Source organism: Eleutherodactylus coqui, chromosome 11 (assembly GCF_035609145.1).
Source record: "Eleutherodactylus coqui strain aEleCoq1 chromosome 11, aEleCoq1.hap1, whole genome shotgun sequence".
NCBI lineage: Eukaryota > Metazoa > Chordata > Amphibia > Anura > Eleutherodactylidae > Eleutherodactylus > Eleutherodactylus coqui.
In genome coordinates, this window is record NC_089847.1 from 86,169,564 (window position 1) to 86,185,522 (window position 15,959).

Here is a 15,959-nt window from a genome sequence, read left to right on the forward strand (position 1 = left end):
TTGCCTAAATTGTTCATCGTATCTTAACCAGGTTTGGCCCCCGTATACACGATATGCTACGCCTATTGAATCTAAAGAGCAGAAGAGGCCGGAACAGTTATCCGGCGCCTTCTCCCCTATCACGCTAGCCAAGATAGCGAACGCCTGCAACCAATTATTAAAAGTTTGAGGAATTAAACGCCACCTGCGTTTTTTTTTCCTCCTCCTTCTTGTACTCCGTTCTTTTGCCTTTGTCTAAATTAAATTTCTCCAAAGGCAAGAGGGAGAATATTTCTACAAATTCATCCCTCCATATCTTTTCCTTAATTTCCTTTTTAAGATGGGCCCCTAAGGGGCCCTCGAAGCACACATATACTTCCCTTTTTGCCCTATCATCCAACCGCACCGCTTCCCCATCTTTTTCCATTTGCACGGCTACCGCCACCCCCGATGCCGACTCCTCTGCCCCTCCCAAGCTGCCCCCCAGAGTACTTACCCTACTGGAGGGGGTTGGCATTGAAGTACTCCAGGCCGCCACCGGCGACGGTCCAATGCCTGGCCCCCCCGCTCCCCTTGCCTGTTCTCCCCCAGTCGCCCCGGCGGGGGCTCCCGTTAAGGAGCCCTCCCTACCAGACGACACACTACATGGCGTGTTAAACGCCGAACCAGGCAAACCGACAGGCCCCATCTCCTGCCTCCGCAAAAATTCCCACATACAACCTAACAGTGCCCTCAACTCGCTATCCCCCCCATGCGCACCGGAAAATCGACCGCACCACTACCTATTCCCAAATTCCCCCCAGCGGGCACAGATCTAGCAACAACATTGAAAATGTTTTGTATGGGTAACTCACCGGCTGCGCAGGTGCTGTGGGCCCACCAGCTGCCGATCCGTCTTCCTGGCGTCTCGTCCTGGAATCCATCCATGTCCCTCTCGGTCCATCCAATTCCTCTGCCGACTGCCGCCTCTCAGCTGCGCGCGCAGCCGCCCCGCTGGAACTCAAAACACCGGCATTAGTGACATTCTCCGGACCAGCCTGATGCTGTCCCCCTCTTTGCGTGATCCTCTGCTCCGACCCCCACCCTCTGGTCTCCTGGCTGACCCCCCACTGAGTCCACACTGCTCACCTCCTGCAGCTCTGGACCCTCTGTTCTCTCCTGCCCCGGATCCTCCTAATGAGCAGGGACAAGGGCGCTCCTCTCTGCTACGCCCACCACTGGAGCGCCCCCCCCCCCCCTCTAACTGCTCCTGGAGCCAACCGTGCAGCCGCAGGTCCCGGCCCCCTTCCAGCACGGGTACCTGAGCTGCACACTGTGCTACGCCGCCGGTTAGGATTCCTCCCAGCCCTGGCCCCCCCGCCTGCTGTTGCGGGGGCTAACCCGGCTGGAGGTTCCACAGATGGGCTCCCTGTGCAGCGCCGACGCACAGGCGCGTGCTCGGGGCTCAGCCTCTCCGGCGCATGCACCCGACGCGGCCTCCTCTCCCTCTCCGGAACTGCCACCGCTCCCCCCTCTCCCTCACTTGCCAGTCTCTCCAGCCACCCGATGCGTCGCTTAGCCGCCGCTGCCCGGATCCGCTCCATCAACGCCTCCATTCCGACCCCTGGTACCGTCTTCTTCAGGCTCTTCCTAATCGCTGCACCCTCCGGTCTTCTCCTGGCTATCTTCCTCCTCCGGTCTTCTCCTGGACGATTTTCTTCCTCCGGTCTTCTCACGTGAGTCTTCTTCTTTCTGTCTTCTCCCGAACGTCCTCTTCTTCAGGTCCTCACCCTTCTTTCTTCTCCCGCTACGCTTCTATTCTTCTTCCGCTGTCTTCCCTCTTCAGTCTTCACTCTTCTCCCCGTCCGGCTCCAGGTCCGTCTTCTTCCTCTGCTGCACCCGGAATGACTCCTCCCCCCTTCCTTCCCGCTCTTTCTATCCCATAATCCTTCGCTCCCCCTCTTTACCCCCTCCCCTCCTAACCTCATCCTAACCTTGTTATCTTTTAAAAACATTAACCCCTTCCTCCCCGTTAACCCCGTCATGTTCGCCTCTACCTACAGCCCTGCGGGCTCCGGTTCCGGCCTCCCTTTTCATACGCAGCCTATACAAATGTATCGGGCTCACACTGCATACCGGTAGTACATGGGGAAATAGAGCATGCTGCCATCTATTTATCCTGTGTATCGATACACAGTGTCTACACGCACATGTGTAAGATTAGTGAAAGTCCATCGACTTCATTCACCATGTATCACGCAGCCGTGCAACGCACGTGTAAGACACAGTGAAAACAGTCGTGGACATGAGCCCGTAGAACGATAGTCCGAGTTCTCTGCACGGCTTATTCTTGTGCAAGAATCGGCCATTATTTTCTGTGGGAGTGTAAAAATAAACACATTGCAGTCACATGTTGTGCGGTTTACATACGTCTGTGAGGGTTTTTTAATGCAGGTTGCTATGGGGACCACATGGAAAAAAAGAACCAAGGAAGTGCGAAGCAAAGAAAAACGTACGGGAAAAAAACGCAGCATGTCCTATCTTTGGGTGATCTGAGACTTTTACTTCATGGTGCTGTTCCTTTAAGTTACTGATTAAAGATGAGCGAGTATACTCGCTAAAGGCAATTGCTCGAGCGAGCATTGCCTTTATCGAGTACCTGCCCGCTCAAGACCGAAGGTTCGGGTGCCAGCGCGGGGGAGCAGTCAGCAGGAGGGGGGGGGGGGGGGGGAGAGAGGGAGAGAGAGATCACATTGCATATATACATTGCATGCAATACAGCATGTTCTATTTCATTGTGTATCACGCGTGTGCAGCTTTTTTTCCCTTTGGTTTGCGTATTCCCCGCTGTCTATACTTAATGCATTGCATATGTGCGGCGTTGGATATGCAGTGCTGCTACAGATCCGCATACGCGGCTTCCACCGCAGTAAAACGCTGCATGATACACCCTGTGGTTTCTTCATACGGTTGTGTGAATGAGGTCTTAGGCAATAATGAGGGAGGTACTACTGCGTTTCCCTGAAAATAAGACCATGTCTTATATTAATTTTTCCCCAAAAAGAGGCACAGTGTTTTATTTTCGGGGAATGTCTTATTATACTGACGTAGCAGGCGCCGTCCGGGTCCCTCCCGCTGGTCTTCGCAGTTCCAGCAGGTTTGTGTGCAGTTCTCAGCGCTGACAGAACATGGACTGCTGGTAACGGGGTTTGTAACTCTCAGCTACAGCAAGCGATGTTCTGTCGTCATTGAGAACTGCAAGCAAGCCTGCCTGGGACTGCGGACACCAGCCGGAGGGACCCAGACGGTGCCTGCTAGCTAAGTATTGCTTTTTTTTCATGTAGAGTAGCTAGGACTTATTCTTGGGGTAGGGCTTATAGTTCAAGCCCCCTCCCCACCCCCCCCAAAGAAAAATCTGGGTAGGTTTTATTTTAGGTGAAACACGGTATTAGCAGTATTATTCTTGTTATATGGTCCCGCCTGTCCCCCTCCTGGCCCAGTATATAAGGGTGCTGCCTATATTTTCTGATGACGATACATGTATTTTGGGTACTATATATATGCACACGTTGTCTATTGGTGAGCCGCTGTCTGTGACAGTTCACTGGATATATTAGCTTTCTATAGGATGGGGTATACTGGTGAGGTTTCTGCTGGGAGCGCTCCCCTTGGGGCACTAATCCCATTATATAGGCGAGACCGTTATATACAGGGCTATGGGAGGGATAGAAAGGACCATCTAACTAGAAAAGTGTTACCATTAGTACTTCACATGTCTTTTCTGTCACTGTATCTGTATACTGCGCAGGTCGGTATGGCATAGGCCACCTTGCGTGTTTTGCGCACGGAGTACGCTGTACGGTAGCACCTATACCCAGTTTTTTTTACTTTTGCCTCACAGAATCCTTGAAGGATGGCAGGCTACATCTGCTGCACGGACCGGTCGGCGTCTGTAAGATGCGCTACACTACTTGCTTAGCGGAGCCGTGCTGCACAGATAGTGTAGTTGTGCTAAGCCAAGTGGAGCTGTGACTCAATTACTCAGTGGCACGCTGACGTGGAATGCGTTAGTGTTACTACATCTGTAAATTGATGTCTTGCAGCTTTAAAATCCGCCCCGCAGGTCAATTTAAACTGTAGATTGTTTTTCCGCATTATATGGATGAGATTTCTTTAAATGTGTGACTACTTCTCCATTCACTTCTGTGGAGCTGACGGAGATGGTCAAGCACTGAGCTCCCATGAACGGCGGAGTCGTAGTCATGCAATGAGACTAGTGCTACGCGACCAAGATCGCTGTATAGCCCTGCGACCTCACACTCTCGGGCCGGCTTCACACCACCGGTTTCCTATTGTTCAATCCGCAGTCGTCGTCCACACAGAGGATCTGCAGCAAATCACACACATTGAAAGATACATACTACTGCTACTTCCTTCACACTCGCGGTCATCCGCATTACAGATTCTGCAGGAAAGCAGGGTCGCCGGCCGAGGTAATGGCCAGATTCCACTCCGGGATCCTGCATGCGGAATGTGAAGCGGTCGTGTGCAGCCGGCCTTACTGAAGATAATGGAGTTGCGATACAATTCACAAGTAGCTGCGACCAATATATTGCAAAAATCCAACCTCGGTGAGGTTTTTGCAATCTGTAGGTTGTGGGAACTTGCGCGACCCCAATGATATAATTGAGAATACAAGATCACAGGGCTGCACAGCGATCTTTGGTCACATGACCCATGTCATGGCGAAAGGCTCCATAGAGCTCCAGCCTTAGGGCTCATGTCCACGACTGTGTTCTCACTGCAGAGACTGCTTTTTATTAATAAAAATGTGCATTTCACAGATATAATGGAGTACGCGTTTCAGTTCTTGCTCACCTTCATTCAGTAACTTTAGGCCACCTGTCCACGGGCGTTGTGTTTTCCCACAGCGAATTTCCGCTGCGGGAGAACCCTAAAGTCACCGCGATTTTCCGCGATGAACCTATGATTAATGAACATGCATTATAACCATGCTGACTATCTTTTCAATGCCTATACCATGTATGTCATTTTCTTCTTCTTTAACGCTTTAATAAAGAAAGTATTTACAAAAAAAAAAAAATGATAGGTTCATCACGGCATGCTGTGATTTTTATACACGGGTGGAAAATCGCAGCAGATATTCACTTGTGTAAATCAGGCTGCGCTTTCCATAGTTATCCTATAGGAAGCGGTCAGTGCATTACCCACGTGTGGATTATCGCCGCGGATAACGCAATGATATATCGCCCATGGACAGGAGGCCTTAAAGGGCAATTAAACTGAAGCCTCTGTATTTGTAGTAATTTACCACATAACATTTTTCCGCTATGTTCCACACGTAATCGCTTTACAATATACGTATTTTCTGTACATGTCGTAGGCTTCTGTCTGATTGGTTACTGAACAACTCTTTCCATTTGGCAGGCGTACTCATATCAGGGACCTTCAGAGGGGACTGTGGACCTTTTAAAAAGTAAGATGTTTACTAGAAGTTGGACTCGTGGCCATTCTGCAACCATTGCATTCTTGATGGCCGCCTTCACTAGCAAAATGCTGGCAGAGGAATCTGTACCATAAAGCTAGCCGAGGAAGAATGTAGCCTTTTACGTATTGAACTTTTGTAATTCCCTGCTTGCTGATCGGTCATCACAGAAAGTCTCAGCAGTGTTGGTTCAGCACTTGTTCTGCTGACCTCAGTAATATTGTCCCATCCAAGAACAGGAGTTTGCTTTTGGGCGTCCTTACAGAAGCTGCAGGAGTTAACATTGCCTTGTTATGCTGGAGAAAATATGGCAAACATGGCTACGTTCTCCGCTGGCCCGAGACTTGGTCATTTGGTACAGGTAACCAAGTTCAGGATAACCAAGGTGCTGTTATGTTCCTTCAGGGCCGGCAACTGCAAATCCTGGAGAAACTGGGGAGCCTGCTGAGAAGCGTTGGAGAACTCAAGGAGGAGGTGAAATTTTCGAAAGAAACCATTCCGAAATGAGAAGAACAGATTAAGGATGAGCTAAGACGCAAGAATGACGCGAAGAAGGTTAGTCCCCAGCACCGAAGTCTTAAAAGAAAGAAAAGTGAGACCACGAAGGCGTCTGGCGAATATCCTAGTCCTGAGGATGCAGAAAGCGAAGGGGGGTAAGTGTGAAATACAGTAAAAGCATGAATGCAGGAAAATTACATATTATGCCAATCTTGTGTACAGATTATAGATGTGCTGTCCACTTCCTACTGCATATAATCCATACAATCTGCACATACAGATTATGGCAGTGCTGGCCAGTTACTACATAATCCACAAAACTGCATATATATAGATTATGGCAGTGCTGGCCAGTTACTACGTAATCCTCAAACTGCATGTACAAATTATGGCAGAACTGGCCAGTTACTACGTAATCCTCAAAACTTCATATATAGATTATGGCAGTGCTGGACAATTACTACGTAATCCTCAAAACCTCATATATAGATTATGGAAGTGCTGGACAGTTACTACGTAATCCTCAAAACTGCATATATAGATTATGGCAGTGCTGGCCAGTTACTATGTAATCCTCAAAACTGAATATATAGATTAAGGCAGTGCTGGACAGTTACTACGTAATCCACAAAACTGAATATATAGATTAAGGCAGTGCTGGCCAGTTACTACGTAATCCACAAAACTGAATATATAGATTATGGCAGTGCTGGCCAGTTACTACGTAATCCACAAAACTGAATATATAGATTAAGGCAGTGCTGGCCAGTTACTACGTAATCCACAAAACTGAATATATAGATTATGGCAGTGCTGGACAGTTACTACGTAATCCTCAAAACTGAATATATAGATTATGGCAGTGCTGGACATTTACTACGTAATCCTCAAAACTTCATATATAGATTATGGCAGTGCTGGACAGTTACTATGTAATCCTCAAAACTGTATATAGATTATGGCAGTGCTGGCCAGTTATTACGTAATCCTCAAAACTTCATATATAGATTATGGCAGTGCTGGACAGTTACTATGTAATCCTCAAAACTGCATATATAGATTATGGCAGTGCTGGCCAGTTACTACATAATCCTCAAAACTGAATATATAGATTATGGCAGTGCTGTCCATTTACTACGTAATCCACAAAACTGAATACATAGATTATGGCAGTGCTGGACAGTTACTACGTAATCCTCAAAACTGCATATATACAGATTATGGTAGTGCTGGCCAGTTACTATGTAATCCTCAAAACTTCATATATAGATTATGGCAGTGCTGGACAGTTACTATGTAATCCTCGAAACTGCATATATAGATTATGGCAGTGCTGGCCAATTACTACGTAATCCTCAAAACTGCATATATAGATTATGGCAGTGCTGGCCAATTACTACGTAATCCACAAAACTGAATATATAGATTATGGCAGTGCTGGCCATTTACTACGTAATCCACAAAACTGAATATATAGATTATGGCAGTGCTGGCCAGTTACTACGTAATCCAAAAAACTGCGTATACAGGTTATGGCAGAGCTGACCAATTACTACGTAATCTACAAAACTGCAGATGCATGTTATCGTAGAGCTGGCCACTTACTATGTATCACACAGGATCTAACTCTAAAGTGAATAGCCGAGAGTAGGGAGATATGGTTATCCAATGTCTAACAGCGATCATGTAAGATAAAAAAAAAAAAAAGTCTTCAATCAATATAAACTTTCATCTCCCCTCACGGATTTCCCGAAGGGCCTGGGAAATGTAAAATCTGCTTGCTCCAAAGATAGCCAAGAGTTGCCTTGTTGAGTGGTCCCTGATCACATGATCGCCATTATTTAATGGTATAAAAAGGTAGCGATCTACTTAGGCCGGTCTCACATGACGGATAGGAGTTAGGGATCCCGCATGAATTTGATCATCGGTAATACGCGGATCTGTCAAAATATAAAAAGATGTTCTGCGCATGACCGCCTGCGTAGGTATGCAGTTATGCACAGTACATTACGTGGCCGTACGCAGGGCCATGGTTGGGCTTACAGTTGGGATCCGCTGCGGGCCTCCGCTAGCGGATTTCACATACGGCCGTGTGAGCCGGCATTATTCAGACCGCTACCTGTAATACATAATTTACGACAAGCCCCGGGATCGCTGAAGCCTCACAGAGCACCACTTTTTACACCCCATCCCTGTCGCTGAGGTCAAGAAATACCCCCACAAAAAATGTCGGGTTTGCAAGCCTAGTTTTAATGTCCCATGTGCCCATCCCAACCAGGACCCCGTAATTATCCCCCCGTGGGGAAGGACAGGGATTCTTTTTAGGAAGTCAATTTTTTTTCTGCACAATGGGGCCTGGAATTTATTCAGTTGTGCCCTGAAATCCAACGGGTGTTCCCTCCTTTATAGGCCTTGCCATTTGTCCGGTAAGGAGATTGGGACTACAATGCTGAACACAGAAGAACTAGCGCTATAACATTTGGGGTGCGTCTCCCCAGTTTTCCCTGCTTGAAACAAAATAGACTGTCATAAAAGTGACACTAATGTAAATGATTACATATTATTTATTTTTCACATGCTTTAATAATTTTGCAAAAAACTGTGTGGTCAGAATGCTCAGTACTCTCCAGTCGTTGTAAACTGCTAATGGCGGAGGTTTCTTCGTTAGTGGGTGAACGTGTGCCCCACTTTGCGAAAGAACTGTCTTGGAGTGAAAAAGTTCAGCCATTTAAGACGGAGACTTTTCTTGTTGCCTCCACAATTCCACTGGTTCCATGTTAGGTGAGATGTGGTTTCTTCTTTCAGGACAATCTTTGATTTGGGAGGTCGAACTTTGGAACATTCTTCAGGTATCTGAGCAGCTTTGTTCTCCGGAGGGATGTGTATCACATAATAGTGAAAGGGCTTTTTTATTGTTCTCCAGCAATTAATTGATAAATTATTCAAAACATTATATATATTCAAAATTAGTTCCTGAAAATACTAGAACTGGTCCCGCTAAATACAAGATCTCATACAGATAAACTGACGAAAAAATAGTAATGACTGCTGGAACACAAAATGGGAGACGATTTACTGTTTTTAAGGGCACAAATTAGTTATGTCACTAAGGGGTTAAAAATGGACTAAAAGGGATATTCCAGGACATTAGCTACTGACAACCAATCCTCAGTATAGGTCATCAGTAGTTAAACAATGGGGGCCCGCCGCTCAGGATCCCTAACAATCAGCTGATCGCTTAGGTCGGATGTCGTCATAGGTGGTCAGGAGAGTAAGTAATAGTCGGCTTCACATCCCGTCCGGACTGCAATGAGGAGCCGGAAGTGTAATAGGAGGCAGCGCTCCCCTTGATTTTAATGGAAGTGAATCCAGCTCTTACGCTTATGGTGCTGACCAGCGATGACAGCATCTTGCGCACTGCACTGACAACGGGGCCAAACGATCAGCTGATTGGTGGGTATCCCGAACGGGGACTCCCTTCAATCAACTAATGAAGTAGGGCTTTCTGACTACTAACAAGATTAGAGCAATGCAGACATAGGTCTTTTTTCGGTCTTACATACTATGTTACTATGTCCATCCAGTGCAGCCCATAGAGGAAGGCAAAGAAAGCCCAATGAGGTAGAAGCCAGTTTCCCCAATTTAGGGGAAAAAAATTATTCCTGACGCAGAGAGGATCAACAGCAGTTATACTGTGCCCACCATAGAAGGTCCTTGTATAAAGCCTCTGGGTGGACTGTGGCGGTCAGTGGAGGTGAGCTTCCTGCTGAAATATCTTCTCTGATAACCAGGTCATCCTCCAATGTAAATGGTGAAGTGCAGAGCTTGGACAATCGCCCTGGCCCCATCAGTCAGCTGATAGGTGGGGATCCTGGGTGGCGGACTCACACCAATCAGACACTGATAGCCGCTACTGAGCATAGGCCATCAGTTTCTACAAGCCGGAGAACCCCTTGAATGCTCGCAATCTCGCGACTCAGGATTTCAGCCTCAGTGCCTTATTAAAGAAAACACTCAAACATCTATTTGGAAGCAGCTCATCCCCCACCAAATTAAAGGGCTACCTTCTCATTCCCTTACAGGCGCTGGACTTACCAGCCTCTAATTCACACCAGCGCTGTTTTATCATATGTCGGGCCGGTGTGCAGTGAGGGAGAGTAGCTGTGTCCTGCTTCGGCTAACAGACGGAGTCCTAGAAGGGTCCTTACAATACAGGAGCTAATTCTTCCAAGTCACTTTACACTTCTGATATGAGCAGAACTCTCAACAAGACATTTCTTCTCCTATCGTTAGATATTATATACATATTATTTTATCCATATCACTGACTACAGGTTTACATGTGAGGTTCTTGGTGCAGATTTTATTCAAATCATGCGAGCCCATCTGCCCGTCACGGCGACCTCATTCAGATGGGTCCCTATACTAAGACTATATCTATGTAAGAGGAGATATACAGATGTGGCATGTGTCACTTCTCCATGTGGCTCATGTCATCATCTGTCAGAGCACAGAATCACATTATCCTCTCTAAAGCATCAATAGGCTGCAGAATTTTCTAATAACTGAGATAGTCTGCAGATGTTACATCCATACACATCTATGTGGCTTCTATTCTACATTAGGTAAGTCATTCCAGTAGGAACCTTGTTATGTGCCACTTTATAGAATAATACCTATAGACAGATGATGCTGTGAGTTCCCATACAGGCAAAGTGGAAAAACACACTGCAAGTGTTAAAGGGATTCCCCGGGAATACATAAATAGCTGCTAGATAACCCGCCACTGGAGCTAGCTTTCTATTACCCTCATCTAAACACTGCGCCCCCTGCAGACCAGACCCAGAGATAAGCACTCTGGGGCTGCAGGATAACCATGAGGATATAAGAAGGTTAGAGCGCATGTAGCGATCATCTATTTATCTGCTATATAATTGCTACTTACATCTAACTAGAGAATCCGTATAAAGCCGACCAATTACACTGGAGATCTCCTGTTCTACATATACAGTGTTAGTGTAGGAACCCATCTGATTGAGGAGCCCCGGAGGTCCAGATGGGAAGCGAAATGTCATTTACAATGTGTGCTCTGCTTATTTAGGGACAATACTCAGTGTAATTGGAAGGCTTTATCCATTGCAACGTGTCCTGCATTCTGCTTATTCTGTATGGTCAATCACATTTTACCTCATCTTACTTTACTTTATCTTAGCTTATCTCTCTTACCTACTATAGATTATTTTATATTAGCTCATCAATCTTAACTATGTTACCTATCCTGTGGGTCTTTGCATTGGCTGGGGGGGGGGGGGTCTTTGCTTTGGCTGGGGGTCTTTGCTTTGGCTCTTGAGCTTTGCTTTGGCTCTTGAACGTTTCCAGCTTGACTAACTATAGTTTATCTATTCTTTTTTTCCTGTAGTATCTGACTTATCTTATTTTAGTCTATCCTCTGTATTATACCTGATTTTCCTGTTGTTGTGGCTCTTGGACTTTGTTGTGGCTCTTGGACTTTGCTGTGGCTCTTGGACTTTGCTGTGGCTCTTGGACTTTGTTTTACCTCTTGGTCTTCTCCAACTTGACTAACTATAGCTTATCTGTCCTATTTAACCTGTAGTATCTGACTTACCTGTGGGTCTTTGTTGTGACTCTTGGACTGTATTGCTCTGGCTTTTTGATGTTGCTGTGACTTTTTGACGTTGCTGTCACTCTTTGACTTTGCTGTGGCTCTTGGACTATGCTTTGGCTCTTCGTGTTCTCCAGCTTGGCTAACTATACCGTATCTATCCTATTTACGTGTAGTTTCTGACTTATTTTTGCTTATCCTCTTTATTATACCTGACTTTGCTGTGGGTTATTGCTGTGGCTCTTGGACTTTGCTTTTCCTCCTGGTCTTCTTCAGCTTCACTAACTATAGCTTGTCAATCCTTTTTCACCTGTAGTATATGACTTACCTGTGTGTCTTTGTTGTGGCTCTTGGACTTTGCTTTTCCTCTTGTTCTTCTCCAGCTTGACTAACTATAGCTTATCAATCCTTTTTTACATGTACTATCTGACTTACCTGTGCGTCTTTGTTGTGGCTCTTTGACTTTGCTGTGGCTCTTGGACTTTGCTTTGGCTCTTGGGCTTTGCTTTGTCTCTTCAACTTCCCCAGCTTGACTATTGCTCATCTATCCTATTTTTCCTTTTAGCATTTGACTTATTTTTGCTTATCCTCTTTATTATACGTGACTTTGCTGTTGCTGTGGGTTATTGCTGTGGCTTTTTGATGTTGCTGTGGCTCTTGGACTTTGCTGCGGCTCTTGGTCTTTGCTGTGGCTCTTGGACTTTGCTTTTCCTCCTGGTCTTCTCCGGCGTCACTAATTATAGCTTATCAATCCTTTTTCACCTGTAGTATCTGACTTACCTGTGTGTCTTTGTTGTGGCTCTTTGCTGTAGATCTTTGATCTTGCTGTGGCCCTTGGACTTTGCTGTAGCTATTGATCTTTGCTGTTGCTCTTGAACTTTGCTTTACCTCTTGGTCTTCTCCAGCTTGACTAGCTTATCTATCCTATTTTACCTGTAGTATATGACTTACCTTATTTTATCTCATCCCCTCTACTATACCTGACTTTGCTGTTGATGTGGCTGTGAGTCTTTGCTGTGGTTCTTTGACTTTGTTGTGGCTCTTGGACTTTGCTGTGGCTCTTTGACTTTGCTTTGGCTCTTCGTCTTCTCCAGCTTGACTAACTATAGGGTATCTATCCTATTTACCTGTAGTTTCTGACTTACCTTATTTTAGCTTATCCTTTCTTTTATACCTGATTTTGCTGTTGATGTGGCTGTGGTTGTTTGTCTTTGCTGTGGTTGTTTGACTGCGCTGTGGATCTGTGACTCTGCTTTGCCTCTTGGTCTTCTTCAGCTTAACTAACTATATCTTATCAATCCTATTTTACCTGTATTATCTGAGTTACCTGTGGGTCTTTGTTGTGGCTCTTTTACTTTGCTGTGGCTCTTGGGCTTTGCTTTTGCTCTTCGACTTCTCCAGCTTGACCATCGCTTATCTATCCTTTTTTTCCTGTAGCTGTTTGACTTTCTTTGGGTCTTGGACTTTGCTGTGGCTCTTTGACTTTGCTGTAGCTCTTGGACTTTGCATTTTATCCTATTTCACCAATTTTGAGCTTATTCACACAAGCGCTTATACGGCATATTTTTACACCTACTGTATATATGCGACCATCTGAAGTATTTGCTTTGGCTCTTGGGCTTTGCTTTGTCTCCTCAACTTCTCCAGCTTGACTATTGCTCATCTATCCTATTTTTCCTTTTAGCATTTGACTTATTTTTGCTTATCCTCTTTATTATATGTGACTTTGCTGTTGCTGTGGGTTATTGCTGTGGCTTTTTGATGTTGCTGTGGCTCTTGGACTTTGCTGCGGCTCTTGGTCTTTGCTGTGGCTCTTGGACTTTGCATTTCCTCTTGGTCTTCTCCAGCTTCACTAACGATAGCTTATCAATCCTTTTTCACCTGTAGTATCTGACTTACCTGTGTGTCTTTGTTGTGGCTCTTTGCTGTGGATCTTTGATCTTGCTGTGGTCCTTGGATTCTGCTGTAGCTATTGTTCTTTGCTGTGGCTCTTGAACTTTGCTTTACCTCTTGGTCTTCTCCAGCTTGACTAGCTTATCTATCCTATTTTACCTGTATTATATGACTTACCTTATTTTAGCTTATCCCCTCTGCTATACCTGACTTTGCTGTTGATGTGGCTGTGAGTCTTTGCTGTGGTTCTTTGACTTTGTTGTGGCTCTTGGACTTTGCTGTGGCTCCTTGACTTTGCTGTGGCTCCTTGACTTTGCTCTTTGTCTTCTCTAGCTTGACTAACTATAGGGTATCTATCCTATTTACCTGTAGTTTCTAACTTACCTTATTTTAGCTTATCCTCTCTTTTATACCTGATTTTGCTGTTGATGTGGCTGTGGTTGTTTGACTTTGCTGTGGTTGTTTGACTTCGCTGTGGATCTGTGACTCTGCTTTGCCTCTTGGTCTTCTCCAGCTTGACTAACTATATCTTATCAATCCTATTTTACCTGTATTATCTGAGTTACCTGTGGGTCTTTGTTGTGGCTCTTTTACTTTGCTGTGGCTCTTGGGCTTTGCTTTTGCTCTTCGACTTCTCCAGCTTGACCATCGCTTATCTATCCTTTTTTTCTGTAGCTTTTTGACTTTCTTTGGGTCTTGGACTTTGCTGTGGCTCTTGGACTTTGCTTTTCCTCTTGGTCTTCTCCAGCTTCACTAACTATAGCTTATCAATCCTTTTTCACCTGTAGTATCTGACTTACCTGTGTGTCTTTGTTGTGGCTCTTTGCTGTGGATCTTTGACCTTGCTGTGGCCCTTGGACTCTGCTGTAGCTCTTGATTTTTGCTGTGGCTCTTGAACTTTGCTTTACCTCTTGGTCTTCTCCAGCTTGACTAGCTTATCTATCCTATTTTACCTATAGTATATAACTTACCTTATTTTAGCTTATCCCCTCTACTATACCTGACTTTGCTGTTGATGTGGCTGTGAGTCTTTGCTGTGGCTCTTGGGCTTTGCTTTTGCTCTTCGACTTCTCCAGCTTGACTATCGCTTATCTATCCTTTTTTTCCTGTAGCTTTTTGACTTTCTTTGGGTCTTGGACTTTGCTGTGGCTCTTTGAATTTGCTGTAGCTCTTGGACTTTGCATTATATCCTATTTCACCAATTTTGAGCTTATTCACACAAGCGCTTATACGGCATATTTTTACACCTACTGTATATATGCGACCATCTGAAGTATTGGTTTCCAATGTATTTCTTCACACGGGCAATTATACGGCGCGTAATAACAGCGACCTGCTGAAAATAGAACATACGCGATTGAAATACGTGGCAACGCATATACAATTGCTAAAAAGATAGTTGTGAAAGTATGAACAGGCGAGCATACGCTTACTAGCTCTAGCTCTGGCTGTAATCGCCGGAAAATGTCCGCGGACGTGCAAACATATGAATAATATTCGTGTGAATAGGCCCTTTATCTGTGGTATCGGACCTACCTTAATTTAACTAATCCTATCTACTATATCTGTCTTCGCTGTGGCTGTTGGATTTTTTTGCTGTGGCTGTTGGGTCTACACATTGGACACTCTTATGCATGTGCTTTTTAACTGCGATTTCCAAGGCGTTTCGAATGCCGCGCTAATTGTGGTACAACGCTTTCATTGATTTCAATGGGGCCTTGCGGACCTGCGCTCATACATGGCATTTTATAACAGTGCGATTTTCATGCACTGTCTGCTGTGTTTTGGTGCATTTTTGTGCTTTTTAACGCACCTCATCACCCATAACAATGATGCGATGCATTAAAAAACGCTGTCGAATGCATTAAGCTGCATTTGAAAAAACTGATAAAAACTGCAGTAAAACAATGCATTCAAAATCGCAGTATTTTATCAGCTTTATCTGTAGTATCTTACCTACCTCCGTTTAGCTAATCCCCTCTATTATACCTGTGTTTGCTGTGGCTGTGGCAGTTATTTTATTCAGGTGGCATAGATTGTGATGTCACATTACCATTTATTAGAAATGTACTGGTTATTGTGAGGTCACAGCACTGGTTCTATGGGTGTTTAACAAATATCCTACTGTGTGATTACAGGAGGAAGTGTCCGTTCACACGTTGTCCGCTTAATCTGCAGCAGATTTCACACTTGTAATTGAAGTCAAATTAAAGGGGTAAATTCGCTGCAAAATCTGTGAGGAAATTAGCAGCCAATTGGCGACGTGAATGCACCCTTAGGGCTTATTCATATGGGCGTATATCGGCCGGTTTTCACGCCCGGCCAACATATGCTGCCCCTCTGATGCATTGGTTTACAATGCATCAGTGCACAGGGGCATATGTCTGCAGTGTAAAAGCGCTCTTATGTCGGTGGCAGCAGCAGCATTGACTCTTATGGGAGCCAATGACAGCTGCAGGACAAGGGGGTGGGAGGGAGATT